The 20,521-nt window shown below is 37.8% G+C and overlaps 1 protein-coding gene across 9 annotated transcripts in view; it reads right to left on the bottom strand.

Moving 5' to 3' along the window:
• Window positions 1-20,521, bottom strand: part of EPB41L2 (erythrocyte membrane protein band 4.1 like 2) — a 271,009-nt gene that overhangs the window by 221,553 nt on the left and 28,935 nt on the right. For 8 of the 9 annotated variants that reach the window (XM_049785155.1, XM_049785161.1, XM_049785158.1 and 5 more), the window contains exon 2: window positions 1,057-1,121. The gene's annotated coding sequence lies outside the window, so the exon portion shown is untranslated. Of the gene's footprint in view, window positions 1-1,056; window positions 1,130-20,521 lie in introns of all 9 variants that reach the window. The other variant, XM_049785156.1, reaches the window with a different exon arrangement.

The following is a 20,521-nucleotide window of genomic DNA, read 5'->3' as shown; positions in this document are numbered from 1 at the left end:
TAGAGAACTTTTTCCTCAACTCAGAAAGAAACTGTTGATTTTTAGCAATGTATCCCCAAACCCCTTTCCTCTTGATTTTTGAGGCAAAGTTTATGATCATTTTCCAAAGAACTTTATTTTCAATACATATATATTACTTAGTTAAGTACCATGGTTACAAAATTGTTCATTTTTGAGTTTTCAGTCATAGATTTTTGCATTCCCTACTCTCTCTCTCTTCCTCCTTCCTCTCTTTCTTCTCTCTCTCTTTCTCTCTCCCTCTCCTTCTCTCCCCTTCTCTCCTATCTCCCTCATCCCTCCTCAGTCTCTACCTCCCTCTTCTCACTCTCCTCTCTCTCCCTCCTCTTTCTTCTCTCTCTCTCTCTCTTTCTCTCTCCCTCTCCCTCTCTCCCCTTCGCTCACCTCTCTCCCTCCTTCCTTCCCCAACAAGAAATGTTGAACATGATTCCTATGTCAAAGAATGACTTCAATTTGGAATTTATGGATGCCTGTCGAATCACAAAGCAATAGCATACATGCTCCAGTGACATTCACTGCTACCAAACTAACAAAATTCCATCTTTAATAGGCTCCAGATAGAGGAAGGCCACACTTTCAAGAAATTGCACCAAGATTTCATTGTTCTGATCTCTATCCAGTCACGTAATCCTTAAGGGAGGATTTGTTTTGTCTTCCATGAAGTACTACAAAACCAATAAGAATAACATGTAGATTTAAGTCATCCACAAGCACATGAATCCTCTCTCCCTCTCTCTGCCCACCCCTACACACACACACACACACACACACACACACACACACACACACACACACACACACACTACTTTAACATGGTTATGCATCTTTGCATCTTCTAGGAATAAGGTTGCAACTATGAGCTGCTCCATAACAGAATCTATGCTATACACTAACATCAATCTTTTGAGAAGCAAGCAGTTCAGAGGACCCTAGTGCTTCAAAAGCAACATCAGGAAGACACCAAGTGCTAATTGACTACAGGGCCTAACGTTTCCTTCAGCAGTGAGAAATGCATCCTTTTCTGACCTGACAACTTACCTTCACTAGCTTTTCTTCTACCTGATCCTTCTACTCTCAATCCAAGCCACTTTGACCCTTGGTTCCTAAATATTTGAAAACATCTATAAAACAGGTACTCCATTAATTGCTAAACTCAGTTAATAGTTTTTATTAAAAATATTTCTCAGCTGACTAAATGGCTAGGATTTATTTGGAAAATTAGTCTGCGACAGCTTCAAAAAGCAAAGTTAGTGGCAAGTGATTTTTTTTGGTTAAGCTTTCTTTTCTATGGGACTAGGATCAAAATAAAATATGCAGCCTCCCCTGCATATTTTAGATCCTCAAATAGTATCTTTCAGATTCACTGCATTTCTAAATGGGCACTTTCTCAAGCACTTACCTAAGTATTAAACTATTTTCTTAATCTGAGTCATTTATATAATGACTCCACCAGACTCATCTTATAAAACACATTTGCAGTCAAATATAATTATACATATAAAGCAACAACTGCTACACTAAGCTAAATCATATTCTCAGTCAAGAAGTAGCAAAGGCTATAACTGATTAAAAAGGTTATAGTATAGCAGAGAATATTCAAATTCAGCACAGTAATAAATATCTAGTCAGCACTTCCAAAAGAGGCATAAGGTTCGAGCTGCAGACTTAAAATACTCAACTTAAAGAAGTTTGCCTAAATGTCCTTTCTAACCAGTAAGGAGAAAAGTAAAACAAATAGATAGCACAGAGGTTCCCCTAAAAAAAAATAAATAAATAATCCTTGAGCGCCACTGGGTGTGACCCAAAAAACCAAAATGAGAGAGAGAGAGAGAGAGAGAGAGAGAGATATCTATAACAATGAACAACAACAAAAAATAAAATAAAGAAAAAGAGACTAAGTACCCCAAAACAACTCCATATAGTCCACATTAACAATAAGTAGGCAAGTTGAGAGAATATAAGCAAAATTCAAAGTGGTATATAATGAAAAAGAAATTTTATTAGCTACAAGTTGGCCAACATACAGTCCAAAACATCTTTATTTACACAATTATTTCATTCCATAAACTGTCATAAGAAAATAATAGAATTTATAAATAATGTTATGTATTGGTCTGTTATGATTTCAGATCTACTTGTTTATAACTTATGTTGTTTTGATCTGATGTAAATGTGTTTACACTGGGGAGGCTATCTCAGAATGATGTCATGGAATTTATTGTGCTATGGGTTCTTATCAATGTGACCATATGGGGAAGCAATTATCATGTAATGGATATTTAAACATTAAATGCCAAAAGTTTGGGAGAACTTAAGAGTAAGTGAGCAATGGCATTGCTCTTTGATGATATAAATAAAGAACTCTCCAAAGCCTTTCTTAGAACATTAGTATCTGCCCTGGCAAAGTTTCGTCTTTGCCAGCACTGTTAAAAAAAATGCAGACATTCCTGTGAAAGAAATAATCTTATCCCCCAACTCTGAGTCCTTCATTTGATGAGTACTATGTTCTAGCAATAAGAGATTGTCACTCTGTATAAGTAGCTAGATGACAGTCCTTAGCTAAGTCCATTTCTTTAGGAATCAACTTGTAAACAAACATATCTCAACTGAATTTGGACTTTATTCCTTTCCACTCACCTTTGCTTCAGACATTTATATAATTAAACTAACATTTATTTGGAATAAATTATTTCTTCATTGGTTTATTAAGAAACATTTCAAAGGTATTAACTTGTGAAATATTCTAAATTATAACTCCTGGAGTGAGCCATGCTAAATAAATTGTTGGCAAAGAATCCAAATTACTGGACATAATTTGCCACTGATGAAGCACATCTGAGCTGAAAATAATCAATAAAATTGTAGCTAGTGCGATATATGCATAACCAAAATAATATATTTATAACCAGAACTAACACATAATATGTAATCAAAACAGTAATTCAATCCATGAGTTATACTCTGTCTAAAATAAACCATAAAATCAAAATATTTTTAGGATTTTTAATTTAAATAAATTCTGTCTTTCTCATCCTCTTTCCAATTCTAAAGGCACATTTAATAAAGTATACAAATGAGATTTTTTCAAATTATTTTAATAATCTCAATGTCACAGAAGGTACATTTCCCTCGTCAACTGTCATAAAATTATTTCTTGAGGAAAAGGAGGGCGTAGTCACACATGAAAAGGACATTTACTCCAAAGGGAACAGTTTATAAAGGGGAAAAGGAAACAAGGCATCTGTTTAAACAATACAGCAAATCTCAGAATACTTTAGTTATGAGAAAGTTGTCTCTGAATTTGAAAAGAAAAAGCTCTCAAAAATGTTCACAGATAAACCCTTGGCCAAATAAACAGAGCAAATAAATGTATTCCTAGACACTACCAAATTAAGAACCACAGAAATAAGTGATTGGAATAGCACAATAAGTTCTTAGTAAGTTTATCATAGTATTTTAGAAAACTGTGGAAGAGTATTTGGACTTCATCCTTCATTTCCCTTTATCTAAATCACACTAACAGTTACCATCTTTCATAGTCTCAGAATGAAAGGGGAATATAATGTAACGATTTTGGTTATTTCAAAGAAAGTTGCCTACATAAACTTTCACTATATTTCCCTCATGATTCAAAAACTAAGTTGTAAGGTCACGAAATCTCAAACTAAAAATAATGATAACAAATGACACTCTAGTTATAAAGTGCTTTGAGATACATACTTTGAGAAATGCATATACTTCAATTTCATAAACCAGCAGTGAAGCAAGGCAACCAGACCTCAGGATATAGCAGGTTAGGCTAGTTTGCCAGGCTAACATGCTCCAGGCAAAAAACTCAATTCTTAAACTTTAAAACCATAGTTCTATTTAGGATGTCACTTACTATACTGTAATTTTCATTTGTAAAAAACTATACGAAAAAATTAATTTTTATCAACCACCCTGCCAAAAAGACCATAGTTAAAAATCTTATTTATGAACCAATATAGAGGTAGTCTACTTACCTCATATTGGTGCCTCCTTACTCATAATTTCATTTAAAAATCACAGATGAACAATTACAAGAAACAATCCAACTGAAAAATGAGCAAAGGCTTTGAAGATAATTTGGGGTTTTTTGGTTTGTTTGTTTTGATTTTTGGGCCATACGTGGTGGTACTCAGGGGTTACTCCTGGCTCTGTGCTCAAAAATCACTCCTGGCACACTCGAAGGACCACATGGGATGCCAGGGATTGAACCCGGGTCCATCTTGAGTAGGCCCTATATAGACCAAATTCCCTTGAATACGTTTTCCCAAACGTATGACCGATAAGCCCATAAAAAGACATTCATTAAAAATCATTAAGTAATTAAGAAAACACAAAATAATCATCTCAGATCCATTAAGATAACTTACAATTTTTTGAAAGATAGAAAATAACAATTACGGGACCAGCGAGGTAGCACTAGAGGTGAGGTGTTCTGCCTTGCAAGCACTAGCCAAGGAAGGACCGGGGTTCGATCCCTCAGCGTCCCATATGGCCCCCCACCAAGCCAGGGGCAATTTCTGAGTGCTTAGCCAGAAGTAACCCCAGAGCATCAAACGGGTGTAGCCCCCCCCAAAAAAAAAAAACAAAAAAAAAGAAAAAAGAAATAACAATTACAGGGGCTGGAGCTATATAGCACAGCGGTAGTGTTTGCCTTGGATGCAGCCAATCCAGAACAGACCTTGGTTGGATCCCTGGCATCCCATATGGTCCCCCGAGCCAGGAGCAATTTCTGAGCGCATAGCCACGAGTAACCCCTGAGAATCAGAGAGTGTGCCCCTCCCCCCCCAAAAAAGAAAGAAAATAACAAGTACAGGAACAGTGTGGAAAGCCTAGATTCATATAAATTGTTAGTGGGAATGGATAATAGTATAGCTGCTGCAAACCCCAAAAAAAACTGAAATAAAGGGCTCTATGTCTTGTATACCAATATTTATGGCATTATTATTCAAAAATAACAATTGGCAAATAGCATAACTATTTATAGATGGATGAAAAATAAAAACATGGCATACGCCTACAGTTGAATATTATTCATCCTTACCAAGAAAATTCTGGGGCTGGAGCCTTACCAGCAAAAAGGGTGCTGACCATGAACAGAAAAAAACCCAAATTGTCACCTCAGCACTGCCAGAAGTAATCCCTGAGTACAGAGCTAGAAGGAAGCTCTGAGGAAAACAGGTGTGCCTGCCCCCAAAATCCATTTGCTGTATTACAAAATTAATCTTGAAAATACTGAAATAATTCAGACACAAAAATACAAATACTGTATGAACGCGACGTATGAGACAGCAATAATAGGTAAAGTAAGAAATAAAGAAGAAAAATGGTGGGGCCGGAGAAACAGTACAGCTTTAGGGCATTTTCCTTGCACTCAGCCAACCCAAGACTGATCCCGGTTCAATTCCTAGCACCCCATATGGTCCCCCAAGCCTGCCAGAGGTGCTTTCTGGGCACAGAGGAATAACCCCTAAGCACCACAGGATGTGACCCAAAAACAAACAAACAAAATAGAAGAAGAAAAACAGTTATTGGGAACCAATGAGAAGAGTGGAAGAGAAAGGTGAAGCATCTGTGATTCTGAAAATAGTAATAATAGTTGTAAGACAATGGAAATATGCTTAATTATATGATGTAATAATTATATAATTAACAAATTATATTTAAAGCTAAAATTGAATAAATAGTAAATTCTAGATGTATTTTACCCAAAAAAAACCTGTTATGTTTATATACACCAGAAATTATTTGAAAACATCATTACATTGCATTTTTTAAAATATCCCCTTCTGAAAGGGCCAAAGAGATAGTATCAGTGGGGCTGGAGACACTCCTTACATGTAGCCAAGCTGGACTGGATGTAGTTCCCTGAACCTAGCCAGGAGTGACACCTGAGTGCCAACCACGACTAAGCCCTGAACACTACTAAATGTGCCTATCCCAAAAAAAACCAAGCAAACATCCTGAATAATATTAACTTAAGACACCAACAAGTCAAGTTTCATAATCTGGCAAACTAAAAATACCTGTCTTCCCAACCAAGAATATAGATATGGTTTCAGATATATCATAAACAAACTATGAATAGCATATACAAAATCAACAAAAATTGAAAAGAGGGCTAGGGTTGGGACAGATAATATTCAACTCAATATATATTATAAAAGAATAAAAAAGTTCAGAATTAGCATTCTAAGCCCTTATAATTGACTAATTATAAGCCAAAAACTAAAATATGAGCCAGGAAGATAACACAGGGGTAACACACTTTTTGCCTTTCACATAACTGACCCCTGTCCAATCTCAAGTCTCCCAAGAACCACCATAAGTGACCCATGAGCCACGAGTATGCCCTGATCCCAGCTGGTTGTGACTCCAAAACTAAAACAAAATAATATAACACAAAATAAATGAGGTCTCCTTCTAAATTACTCCTTCTCCACTCTACTTAGGCTTGAACATTTTACTTCTTCTCCACCTCAAGGTAAAACATAGCATTCACTTTTTAAAGAATATTTCAATAATCTAATCTGAGGGAAAGGTATAATTTAAAAAGTCATCCTGTACTTCTAAAAAAATCTACCTCCTTTAGTAAGGAGTGGGGGAACTTGGGAGGACAGAGACCATTGTCGCTAAAATTTGTAGCCACTAAAGAATTAAACAGGCACAATATCCTGTATGAGTTATTTCAAAAAAAAATCAAAGAAAACTCAACTCAAATTTTATAAAAATAGGAAATCAATATGCCTAAACAGCTTAAGGGTTTCACTTGCTAACAGGTAGCAGAGACAAAAGAGTCTTCACACCTGGCTGCCTAACTAAAAAAGAAAACAATCATTCCTGTAACTCACAAACCATAGTCAACATATATTAGCACATCTGAAGCAACCCACCAAGCCAAAAGCTTTCAGAAAAAATGAAAAAGTTCAATATTCAGTTTGTGAAAGCAGCTAGGACCTCCCCATTAAAGGGGACCATCTTTTATGGAAGGGTAAAAGATATTTGCTAACAATAAGATTGAGTGAGATTTTTAGGGCAATTTAAAAGAAGGTAAGAACCAACACAAAGAACAAGACCAAAAGAGACTGTGGAATGAAGATGCATGTGCACTCTCACTGGTAAATAAAAATCAAATCCTTACAGGTAGCCAAGTGGGACTTGATGTAGTTCCCTGAACCTGGCCAGAAGTGATACCTGAGTGCCAACCAGGACTAAGCTTTAAGCACTACTAAATGTGCCTACCTTATCCCCCAAAATTAAAAAAAAATAAGTAAGAGAATAATATACAATTTATATATAATTATATAATTTATATGTAATAGATTATAATATAAGAGAAATAAATAAGAGAATAATATCTCCTTATGTCTGTTAAACAACATGTTTATATCAAATCACAGAAACTTTAGTCAAATCTAGTGCCCAAATTTGAGAAGAGCTTCACCTCTCATCTCCTACTGCCTTTCCCAATGTCTCAACCAAAATGTGACTGCCAGTAATGATATTTCCAAAGAAGTTAAAAATACATAACAGGCAAGGGAGGTGGAGCCTGATAACTGCTGACCGCCATTACAAGTGGCTGCTGCCTGACCATCAGCTGCAGCTTTTGGACCAATTCTGCCCAAACAAGCTACAGGATTGAAGATGAGCTGGCACCAAAAATGGAAGGTGGAATAGAGGAGCCCAGTCGCTCCACTTGTGGCACGACTGCACACATTTTCTAGTCAATAAAACCTAGTACAACAGGCAGAAAGCATCACACTACAGGCATGACAATCAGGAAACCATGCACACCAACACAATACATAGAGAATAAAGATGGCAGCTCTGATGACCTGAAAACTGCCAAGCACCTATTAAGCCTCTCAGATAAGGAGTATAGATAAGAAAATATTGAGGATATTCATAAAACTCAAAGAAAACATAGACTGAGTTGAATACAACACAAATGAGAATCGAGGATATGAAAATATAAATCAGAAAACTCCAGTCGAAAAACTGAAATCAGAAAATTCAGTCGAAGAAATGAAAGGCTCATTGGAAAGCAGCTGAGGACCGAATTAGTGAGCTGGAAGGTGAGATGCATAACAACTCAATACAGCACAAGAGATTGGAAAAGAACCTTAAAACAAATTATCAGACAATGAAAAAAATCCTCAAAGAATGTGAACAGATGAAAAGAGAACTCTTTTATGTATTCAACAGAAACAACGTAACAATCATTGGAGTCCCAGAGACCCAGGAAGAAAATCCCTAAAGAATCAACAGTAAAGGACATCATTACAGGGAAACTCCCAGAGCTAAAGAGTTCATACAACGAAATCCTGATGCCCGAAGAGTACCAGCTAAAAGAGACCCAAAAAAAGCACTCTTAGACACATACTAGACACAATGATGAATTCCACAGATAGGGATAGACAATGAAAGCAGCAAGATTAAAAAGGGAAATTACAGTCAAATTTTAAATCCTTAAAATTTACAGCAGATTTATCGTAAGAAACCCTCAAGGTGAGAAGGCAATGGTGGAATATAGAGACAAAACTCAAAGAAATGAATGCTTCGCCTAGAATACTGTACCCAGGCAGATTCACTTTCAGGTTTGAAGAAAGTATATATAGCTTCATGGATAAATAACAGCTCAGAAACTTGACAGACTAAAAACCAACCTTAAAAGAAAAACTGAAAGGTCTATGTCAGTGCTTTTCAACCTTTTTTGTGCAAAGGCACACTTCTTTCATGAAAAAAAAATCATGAGGCACACTACCATTAGAAAATATTAAAATACGGGCCCGGAGAGATAGCACAGCGGCGTTTGCCTTGCAAGCAGCCGGTCCAGGACCAAAGGTGGTTGGTTCGAATCCCGGTGTCCCATATGGTCCCCTGTGCCTGCCAGGAGCTATTTCTGAGCAGAGAGCCAGGAGTAACCCCTGAGCACCGCCGGGTGTGGCCCAAAAACCAAAAAAAAAAAAAAAAAAAAAAAAAAAAAATATTAAAATAATTTAATTCTGTGCCTATATTGACTATATATATATAAAGTAATTCTCTTGAATAGGAATCAAACACATAGAAATTATAGTATGTAGTACTATAATAATAGTACTATAATAAATGATAATACATAGTAATTACATAATAAACACATAGTAATTATAATTACTTTTTTATGAAATAATAAAAGTATTTTATAATGATTGGTCTATTTGTGAACCAAAGCCACATGTTATGGATGAAATTAGAATTTTTCCTACAGCACACCAGACAATATCTCACAGTACACTATTGTGCCAGGGCACAGTGGTTGAAAAACGCTGCTAAAACAGGACAGACCAAGAGACACTACAAACTTCTACACAAAGATGACACCAAATCCCATGACAATTATCTCTCTCAATGTCAATGAACTAAATGTATCAGTTAAGAGACACAGAGTGAGTGGGCCCGGAGAGATAGCACAGCGGTGTTTGCCTTGCAAGCAGCCGATCCAGGACCAAAGGTGGTTGGTTCGAATCCCGGTGTCCTATATGGTCCCCCATGCCTGCCAGGAGCTATTTCTGAGCAGACAGCCAGGAGTAACCCCTGAGCACCGCCGGGTGTGGCCCCCCCCCCAAAAAAAAAGAGACACAGAGTGGCATAATGAATCAAAAAGCTGAATCCAACATTCTTCAATGTTGGATTATAAGAAACACATCTGAAGTCAGAACAAACATCAACTCAAAATCAAAGGTTGTAAGACAATCATCCAAACAAAAACTCCCTTTAAGAAGCTGGAGTGGTAATAGTAATATCAGATGACACAAACTTTATACTTAGAAAAGCTATAAAGGACAAAGATGGACATTTCATAATAATTAGGGGATATGAAAAAAGGAAGAAATCACACTCTTGAACATGCATGCTCCCAATGAGGAATCAGCAAAATAATACAACTGCTGACAAATCTGAAAGAAGACATCAATAGCAACAGAATAATAGTGTGAGACCTCAATAGTGCCATGTCACCCATTAATAGGTCAACCAGGATGAAACCTAACAAGAATAATTTCTTTAATATATATTCCTCTAAAAGAAGAAATGGAAGAAAGTGGACAAATAGATATACATAAGGCACACCATCCCCAGAAAACTAAATACACATTCTTCTCCAATGAACATGGCTCATTCTCCAGGACAGAGAATGTTTTATGCTGGCCCATAAAACATACCTCCATAAAAGCAAGAGGATAGAAATTGTACAGACTACCTTCTCAGATCAAAAAACACTGAAACTAGAAGTGAACAATAGAAGAGACACAGAGAAAAACTTTAACACCCGGAAATTAAACAGCTTACTACTGAACAACCCAGTGGGTCAGGTAAGAGATCAAAGAGGAAATTAAAAAGTTCCTGGAGGGGCCGGAGAGCTAGCACATCGATAGCCCATTTGCCTTGCATGCAGCTGGTTTGAATCCCAGCATCTATATGGTCCCCCATGCTTGCCAGGTACAATTTCTGAGCACAGAGCCAGGAGTAACCCCTGAGCACTGCCAAGTGTGACCCAAAAACCAAAAGAAAAAAAAATTCTGGAAACTAATGCAAATGAAGACACAAATTATCTGAATTTCTGAAGCACAGCAAGAGGAAAATTTATAGCATTGCAAGCAAACATCAGGAAGGTAGGATGGCCTAAATAAATAGCTTAATGACAACACATTATAAAATTAGAAAATGATCAACAAAAGAAACCAAAACTAAGCACGAAGAAGGAAATAACAAAGCTCAGAGCAGAATTCAATGAAATGAAAAACCAAAAAATCCGAAAATCAACAAAAGCAAAAGTTGGTTCTTTGAAAAAATAAATAAAATTGATAAACCACTAGCAAAACTCACAAAGAAAGGGAGAGAAACTTAATAAACTGGATTAGTAATGAAAAGGGGGGAGATCACTAAAGATGATACTGAGATGCAAAGGGTAATCAGAGACTATTTTAAGGAATTTATACCACAAAACATGAGAACCTGGAAGAAATAAGTAAATTCTTGGACTCCTATACTCTTCCAAGGTTGAGCCAGGATGATTTAGCATAGCTAAACAGAACCATCACTATTGGAAATTAAATTGGTAATCAAAAGTCTTCCAAAAAACAAAAGCCTAGGCCCAGATGGATTCATTAATGAATCATTTCAAACCTTTCAAGAGAACCTACTACAAATCCTTTTCAGCCTCTTTCATGAAATTAAAGAAACAGGAACACTCCCAAATAATTTTTATGAAGCTAACATCACCCTGATACCAAAACCAGAGAGAGATGCTGCAAAAAAAGAAAACTACAAACCAATATCCCTGATGAACACAGATGCAAAGATCTCCACCAAAATCCTCACAAATAGGATGTAACACCTTATCAAGAAGTTCTTATACCACAAACAAGTAGGTTTCATTCCAGGAATGCAAGGATGGTTTAACATACATAAATCAATTGACATAATACACCATATCAACAAAACAAAAAATAAAGGCCATATGTTCATATCAATAGATGCAGAGAAAGCATTTAACAAGGACCAATACCTATTCATGATAAAACTCTCAACAAGATGGGAATGGAAGGAACTTTTCTCAATACCTACCACAAGCCAATGACAAACATCATTCTGAATGGAAATAAACTAAGAGCCTTTCCTCTAAAATCGATACAAGACAAGGCTGCCCCTTCTCATCACTCCCATTCAACATAGTACTAGAAGTACTTGCCATAGCAGTTAGGCAAGTAAAAGATATCAGGGCATCCAGATAGGAAAGGAAGAAGGCAAGCTCTCACTATTTGTAGTTAATATGCTACTACATTTAGGAAACCCTAGAGATGCTACCAAAAAACTTCTTGAAACAATAGATTCATAAAGCAAAGTGGCAGGCTACAAAATTAGCACACAAAAACAATGCTCTTCTTATACAATAAAGAAGAAATGGACATTTTTTTAAAAAGAAGAAATACAAATGGCCAAAAGGCACATGAAAAAATGCTCCATATCATCAGGGAGATAGAAATCAAAACATCAATGAGGTACCATCTCACACCACAGAGACTGGCACACTTCACAAAGAACAAGAACAATCAGTGCTGATGGGGATATGGAGAGAAATGAACTCTCATTCACTGATGGTGGGAATGCCGTCTAGTCATGCCTTTATGGAAAATAATATGAAGATTCCTCAAAAAACTGGAAATTGAGCTCCCATATGACCCAGCTATACCACTACTAGGGATATACCCTAGAAACACAAAAACACAACACAAAAATGCCTTCCTCACACCTATATTCATTGCAATGCTATTTATAAGAGCCAGAATCTGGAAACAACCCAGATGCCTTTCAAGAGATGTATGCTAAAGAAACTGTGGTATATATACACAAAGCAGCTATCAGAAAAAATTAATTCATGAAATCCTCTGAACAAGGAAACTATTATTCTGAGTGAAATAAGTCAGAAGAAGAGAGAAAGATACAGAATAATCTCACTCATCTATAGGATTTAAGAAATATAAAAGGGGCCGGCGAGGTGGCGCTAGAGGTAAGGTGTCTGCCTTGCAAGCACTAGCCAAGGAAGGACAGCAGTTCAATCCTCCGGAGTCCCATATGGTCCCCCCAAGCCAGGGGCAATTTCTGAGCAGACACCTTACCTCTAGCGCCACCTCGCCGGCCCCTTTTATATTTCTTAAATCCTATAGATGAGTGGGCGACTTGGGTTCAGTCCTTAGCTCTGCATATGGACCACCAGGAGTGATCCCTGAGCACAGAGCCAGAAGTAACCCTTGAGCATCACTAGGTGTGTCCCAAAATAAAAAAGAAACTACCAAGTTCTTTTGTGATGATGCTTAAGGAAGACATACAGACATTTTTACTTGATTTTTCTATTAAGGCCATACTAATACTGTGGCAAACATAGTATTTTAATACATAGAGACACGAACAACCTATATGAACTTGAGCTTGGCACTGGGAGCAAATAGACCTAAACTCAAATTTATGTCTTATTTTTGTTGGGCTTTTATGGGGGGTTGAGAGGGTCATACCTAGTGTTGAGGGGTTGGTTACTCCTGGCTTTGCATCAGGGAGGAGGAAACAAACCAGTGTAGGGCAAAAATTGTCAGTTGATTTCCATCTTCTCCATGCATGAATCTGTTTTAAAGTTCACCTAAAAGTGAACTTCCATTACCAATAGCATTTTAGAAACTTCTGTATAATATTTTGATCAAAATCAATTTTATCAAAATCCATTATGTTCGTTTATTCTAATTTACAAGCAAAATTTGCTAAAAGTCTGAACTAAGCTTTGACTTCCAATAAAAACTTCCATTTCATTTACTGGTCTTCATTAATTCCACCAAGATCTACAGAATACTTTACTGTGTTTTGGTCACTAAAAATATACAAATAATAGGGATGCTGTTCTGAAAATAATGTATATAGGGAAGAAAATTACATTTTAACTGGCAGGAGGGGCAGGAGGTATCTTCCAAAGGGTTTTTAGGAGGCCCTGAGGTCCTCCCAGCCACAGAACTAGAGTAAGCCGTGTGCAAGGCAAATGCACAGCCCCTGTATTATCTTTCCAGCTCCATTTTAACATTTTAAATTCAATCTGGTAATCACCACTAGGTTTCTTGACAGACATAGAAATCGAAGGTATTAACTCTGCTTCTGGGAATTAGAAAAGACTTCCCAGAAAACTTACATATGAGCTCTGTCTTACATGACATGACTCACTTTCACAGAATGAGGGTTTAAACAATTGGCTCTGAAGTATTTTAATAATTATCAATTTCCTCAATATCTAAAAAATTCCACTCTAAACTATTACAATTATATTTTTAAAAAAAGATTATTATATTTACTTTAAAAGTGAAAATATTTAAGGATCCTTTTCAAAGGAGAAAGGTCTTCAATAATTTCCAGAAAACATTTCAAAGAAGAATAAAGGCTGTATTAAGTAGTATATTATTTAAAAAATATACCTTCAGGATTGGTATAACAGTACAGCAGATATGGCACTTGCCCTGCACACTTGACCCAGCTTCAATTCCTAGCACCACATAAGGGTCTCCCAAGTCATGCCAGGTATGATCCTTGAGTAGAGTCAAAAGTAAATCACAAGAGCTGCCAGTTGTGGCCAAAAACACAAATCGAAACAATCATATATTTGTGTTTCACCCAGAGCACTTCAAGGAATAACTCCTGACCACCACTATATATATATATATGTATGTATATATATGTATATATATGTATATATGTATATATATACACACATATATACGTATATATGCATATACGTATATATATTATATATTACAGAAGACAGATATTCACTTTAGTATTTTCATATTTAATTTATCTGACCTCAACTGTATTAACTTAATGCAATTTTATCTTATATATTCCTTTAAGAGACCTCAAATTATTTGATTAGTGATATCGGAAATTACTAGCCACCTTTCTATATACATAAACTAGTTTCTCATGCAAACACCAAAATTCTGTGGACTGAAATGGACAAAAACTACAGACTTAAGTTGTACTAATTCACAAATTTTATCACTAATTGAAGGAGGAAAAATGAATCAAACTCTTCCCAGTTTCTGTCATCCTTTATGTAATTCCCAGAATTAACTTCATCAATAGGACAATAGTTTCCACTGAAATGCAACTTTGCATATTTCTAAAGTGTTGGCTGGGGGTGGGGGTCGTGTTGTGTCATTAGGCAGTGCTCAGGAGTTCCTCCTGGCTCTGCACTCAGAAATTGCTTCTGGCAGGCTCAGGAGGCCATAGGGGATGCCAGGGATTGAACCAGGGTCTGTCTGAGGTTGGTCGCGTACAAGGCAAAAATCATCTGCTTATTCATCTATGAATCAAGTTTTACAGTAAAAAAAATTTACTGATTTTTTTGGGGTGTTCGGGTCTTCCAGGTGGTACTCAGGAAAAAAAAAGCTAATTTACAAAATGAACTTTTTTTTTTTAATGTCAGACAGTAAGTTCCCAGATGTCTGGAAATACAAGCAAAAAATTCCATTACATGTCTCCACACATTCAATAACACATCTAAGCTCTTGATGAAACTTCATCTGTTTACTCAAATCAGAGGAAATAACATTGTCACAGGAAACAAAGCAGCAGCTTATTGATCCAGCAGTACATAGTTGACCTTCTCGTGTGAAATGTTTAGCCACATTAGGTTAAAATAAAGGCAAAGGTTAAAAAAAATAAGGCAAAGGTTAGGATACAAAACCTTTCTTGTCTCCTCTTAGAATGGACTTTACTACTGTGGAATATACTGAAACCCCTGTATTTCCAACTATATACTCCTTGAATCCATGGCCCGAGAAGCTATTTATCCTAATAGGTATATGATAATAATAAAATAAGTAGCCTGTAGTTCAAAGAAATCTGATATGAAAACTCTTGAAATATACTGTTACAATATAGCAAATCAATTTTATGTTGGTAAAAAATCACATTACAACTAATATCCCTTGAAGATTCTCCAATATCCTTTCTTTCCTATGTTGAAGAATAAGGGTGTTGGCCAAGATTTAACACAATGGCACTTTTCTACACAGTAATGTTTGGTGTGCTTTGGTTAAATAGAAAATTTAAACTATTCCCCAAAAAAAATTTTATCCTACTCTCAAAAAATGTTTTAAATGAACATATTCCTGGGGCTGGAGAGATAAGAGTACAATGGGTAGGGTATTTGCCTTGCACACGCCAACCTAAGTTCAGTCCCCAGGATCTTATATATATAAAAGGAAAGGGGAAAGGAGAGAGGAGAAAGGAAAAGGAAAGGAGAAGGAAAGGGAAATGAAGGGGAAGGGAAAGGGAAAGGGAAAGGGAAAGGGAAGGGAAAGGAAAGGGAAAGGGAAAGGAAGGGAAAGGGAAAGGGAAAGGAAGGAAGGGAAGGAAGGGAAGGGAAGGAAGGGAAGGGAAGGGAAGGGAAGGGAAGGAAGGGAAGGGAAGGGAAGGGAAGGGAAGGGAAGGGAAGGGAAGGGAAGGGAAGGGAAGGGAAGGGAAAAGAAGGGGGCCGGAGAGATAGCATGAAGGCAAAGTGTTTGCCTTGCATGCAGAAGAACGGTGGTTCGAATCCCGGCATCCCATATGGTCCCCAGAGCCTGCCAGGGGCGATTTCTGAGCATAGACCCTGAGCGCTGCCGGATGTGACCCAAAAACCAAAAAGAAAAGGAAAAAGAAAAAGGAAAGGAAAGGAAAGGAAAGGAAAGGAAAGGAAAGGAAAGGAAAGGAAAGGAAAGGAAAGGAAAGGAAAGGAAAGGAAAGGAAAGGGAAGGAAGGAAGGAAGGAAGGAAGGAAGGAAGGAAGGAAGGAAGGAAGGAAGGAAGGAAGGAAGGAAGGAAGGAAGGGGAGAATAGAAAGAGAATATGAGAGGAGGGGAAGAGAAGGGAGAGGAAAAGCAGGCAAGTCAGAAGGATAGATCGTAGATAGTAGGATAGCAGAGCATGTTTTGCACTTAAGAGTTCCAGAACTTGATACAACAGCCTCACCCAAAAAGTAATAATCAAAAATAAAGAGCAAAATACAGGCAAACAAAATAATTTGAAATAAGTATTCTAACAAATTTGTTTTGAAAGTTGGCAAAGGGAAAAATGAAGTGTCCTGCAATGCAAATTAAAAACTATTTCGTGGTATTGAAATAGTCAACAAAGATGAAAGAAAGCAATTTGGCACAGAAAATTCAAAGCTGAAAAAACTTTGAAAACATTTAGCATACAGTTTCAGTTTTTCAAAAATCAAGAGAGCTCTTACTTAAGACCACTGAACTGCACACTTTAAAATATGGTGTAAGTAGTAAAATATCAGTTTTTCAGATACTCTCTTTTATTTCATATAAGCACTGTTGAAAATCTTTTGCCCAAATATTTGCACTCTTGTACATTTTACTTCTAGACATAGAATCACCGCTGAGCATCACCAGAATGTGGCCCAACCCCCACCTCACAACAGAGAAAAAAGAATCCAATGCTGAGGACTGACACCCCTGGGAAATAGGATGATCTGAAAATAGTCAGAGGCCAGGAAATCTGCCAAGAACAGAACAAACATCTTTTGTTTTGTTTTTGTTTTTTGTTTTGTATTTGGGTCACACCCGGCAGCGCTCAGGGGTTACTCCTGGCTTAATGCTCAGAAATCGCTCCTGGCAGGGCTGGAGAGATAGCACGGAGGTAGGGCATTTGCCTTGCTTGCAGAAGGACAGTGGTTCGAATCCCAACATCCCATATGATCCCCAAACCTGCCAGGAGCGATTTCTGAGCATAGAGCCAGGAGTAAACCCTGAACACCGTCGGGTGTGATCCTCCCCCCCCCAAAAAAAAAGAAATCGCTCCTGGCAGGCTCGGAAGACCATACAGATGCTGGGATTCGAACCACTGTCCTTCTGCATGCAAGGCAAATGCCCTACCTCCATGCTATCTCTCCGGCCTCAGAACAAACATCTTAATATTATGACAAGAGAGAATTTCAAAGACAATTGCTAAACAGTATCGAAAATCATGGAAAATGTATTGAAGAGATTTGGCAATAATCATTACCTGAAAACAAATAATTTCAGTGAAATGGTGGACTGTAAGTCTATGTGCCTGGTACTGAAGAATAAAAAGGCATCTACTACTTTTTGATAAAACTTTGCAGTGAGGGGTCGGGGTGGTGGCACTGGAGGTAAGGCAAGCGCTAGCGTAGGACGGATGTGGTTCGATCCCTGGCGTCCCATATGGTCTCCCCAAGTCAGGAGCGATTTCTGAGCACATAGCCAGGAGTAACCCTGAGGGTCAAACGGGTGTTGCCCAAAAACCAAACAAACCAACAAAAACAAAAAAAAACCTTTCATTGAAAAGAAGGTCATGATTACAGTCTTAGAATTCTTTCAAGAGCTTTATAATTAAATATACTGTATTTTCCAGCGTATAAGACTTCTTTTTTTCTTTTTTTTTTTTGGTTTTTGGGTCACAGACGGCAGCACTCAGGGGTTACTCCTGTTTCTACACTCAGAAATCACTCCTGGCAGGCTCGGTGGACCATATGGGATACCGGGATTCGAACCACTGTCCTTCTACGTGCAAGGCAAACGCCCTACCTCCATGCTATCTCTCAGGCCCCCATATAAGACTCTTGAACCCATGAAAAACTTCTTAAAAGTCCAGGGTTGCAGGGCTGGAGAGATAGCATGGAGGCAGGGTGTTTGCCTTGCATGCTGAAGGATGGGGATTCGAATCCTGACATCCCATATGGCAGTGTCGGCAAGCTGCAGCTTGCGAGCCACATGCAGCTCTTTAAACTTTTTAATTTGGCTCTTCTGTGTGCCGGGTGGCCACTCCAGGAGTCAGGACTCTGCTCTTAGCTTCTGTCAGTGCGCACCTGTGTGGCTCTCAAAATAAATTTCAATCATGCTTTTGGCGAGATTTGGCTCTGTTGAAAAAAAAAGGTTGCCCACCACTATATGGTCCCTCCAGTCTGCCAGGAGCAACTTCTGAGCATAGAGCCAGGAGTAACCCCTGAGCACTGCCAGATGAGACCCAAAAACCAAAAATCAAAAACAAAACAACGGAGAGATAGCACAGTGGCGTTTGCCTTGCAAGCAGCCGATCCAGGACCAAAGGTGGTTGGTTCGAATCCCGGTGTCCCATATGGTCCCCCGTGCCTGCCAGGAGCTATTTCTGAGCAGACAGCCAGGAGTAACCCCTGAGCAACGCTGGGTGTGGCCCAAAAAAAAAAAAAAAAAAAAGTCGAGGGTTGAAGGCCGTGTGGTGGCACAGGTGTCTGCCTTGTACGCACTAGCCTAGGACGGACAACTATTCTATCCCCTGGCATCCCATATCCCAATCCAGGTGCAATTTCTGACACAGAGCCAGGAGTAACCCCTGAGTGTCACTGGGTGTGGCAGAAAAAAAAAAGTTGGGGGTTGTCTTATATGCTGATATAAGGCATGCTGAAATTTACTCCAGCTTCAGGAACAGTGATCGCTTACCCCCTCTCAGTACCGCATCCCATCCAGCTGCCAGGTGTCATCACTCAGTCCTCTGCTAGTCCTGATTCATCTTTCAAGATACACAAAGGAGCTGACTGACCAAGCGCTGCATCTCATCCAGCTGCCAGGTATGCGGCTTTCCAGTGCTCAGTCCTCTGTTCAGCTTTTATGGGACACAAAGAAGGCATTCTGTCTCTCTCTAGCTGTCCTATTTATCACTGCACCCCAGCCAGGTGGTCTTAGAAGAGCCCCCTCTCCCTGCTCTCAATGTAGATCACATTAAAAAAAATCACAGTCACCCACTACAAATGACAAATGTAAAATGATTGTTGGCACTCCAAAGTCTAGCTTTATTAAACATATACTGTTAACCTTTGAGGGTTCTACACTTTTTCTCTTATTTTGTTTTTTAATTTCCATTTGGTGTGCGTTAAAAGAGCGGTAGTCTTATAAGGCGAATATAGCCCAAACCTTATATTTTAACACACGAGAAGGGGTTATCTTATACACCAGAAAATACAGTACTTAAATTTTATTTCTAACACATTTCAGCCTACATACTTCAGCTAACTAGCAATCAATAGGGGTTTATTGATTTCACGAAAAATCTCCATAAAATCTGTAAACCTGATTAGTTGTCCTTTTACTGTCATCATAAAATTTACTGGCAAAAATATTCTGGATAGGAGATGACCAAGAGTAAATTTTCAGCAACAAATACCACCGACAAATATCCCTCTACTATTAAAAAAAAATCCAAATTGCTATATAGATGTCATAACATTATCAAAGGTTTTGTCAAAATTCTACTTTTTTTTTCCATACAAAAACTACTTTAAAAGGATTTCACTACAGAGACAAAGGAGCCACAGGCGTCTTATATAAGTTAGGCCTTATATAGGGCATCTAAACCACACAAGAGAAAACAGACTCAAGCTTGATACTTGTGCTATGCAGATGTACTTTCTAATTAGTAAATTACCTAAGCAGCAATACCTAACTAAGAGCTAAGAAGTTCTCTCTACCTCTCCATTCTTTCCAGACTAAAAACAGGGGGCTGGGGGAGGAGAAAGAATATCAAATACTTGGTTGTTAAAATTGCAGTCACTGTAGATCAAGATGCACTGCCATAAAGTATATGCTTTGCACAAAGAACAATGATGGCCAATCTTCCACAATACAACACTTCAAGGTACTCAATGAAGGCAAATAAATATTCATCATCAATTGTAACCTGAAGTACTGTCTCCAATGCTCTTTTGTGACTTGTCAACATTCCAGTTGACATTGGAATTCAGTGACATTCAAAGTTCCATTTTTCAAAACAGGAGAGGAGGGCAGATATAGCAGTTGTGGCTCTACTCCACCTATATGTCTCCATTTTTTCCTATTTATCTTCATAAACTAAGCCAATAAAGGAAGAAGAGTAGAATCTCAACCTACTTTCAAGGTTAAGAATGAAAACCTATT

Source organism: Suncus etruscus, chromosome 12, assembly GCF_024139225.1.
Source record: "Suncus etruscus isolate mSunEtr1 chromosome 12, mSunEtr1.pri.cur, whole genome shotgun sequence".
Taxonomy (NCBI): Eukaryota; Metazoa; Chordata; class Mammalia; order Eulipotyphla; family Soricidae; genus Suncus; species Suncus etruscus.
The sequence above is the reverse complement of the archived record's forward strand: the minus strand, read 5'-3'. Positions and strand labels throughout refer to the sequence as shown.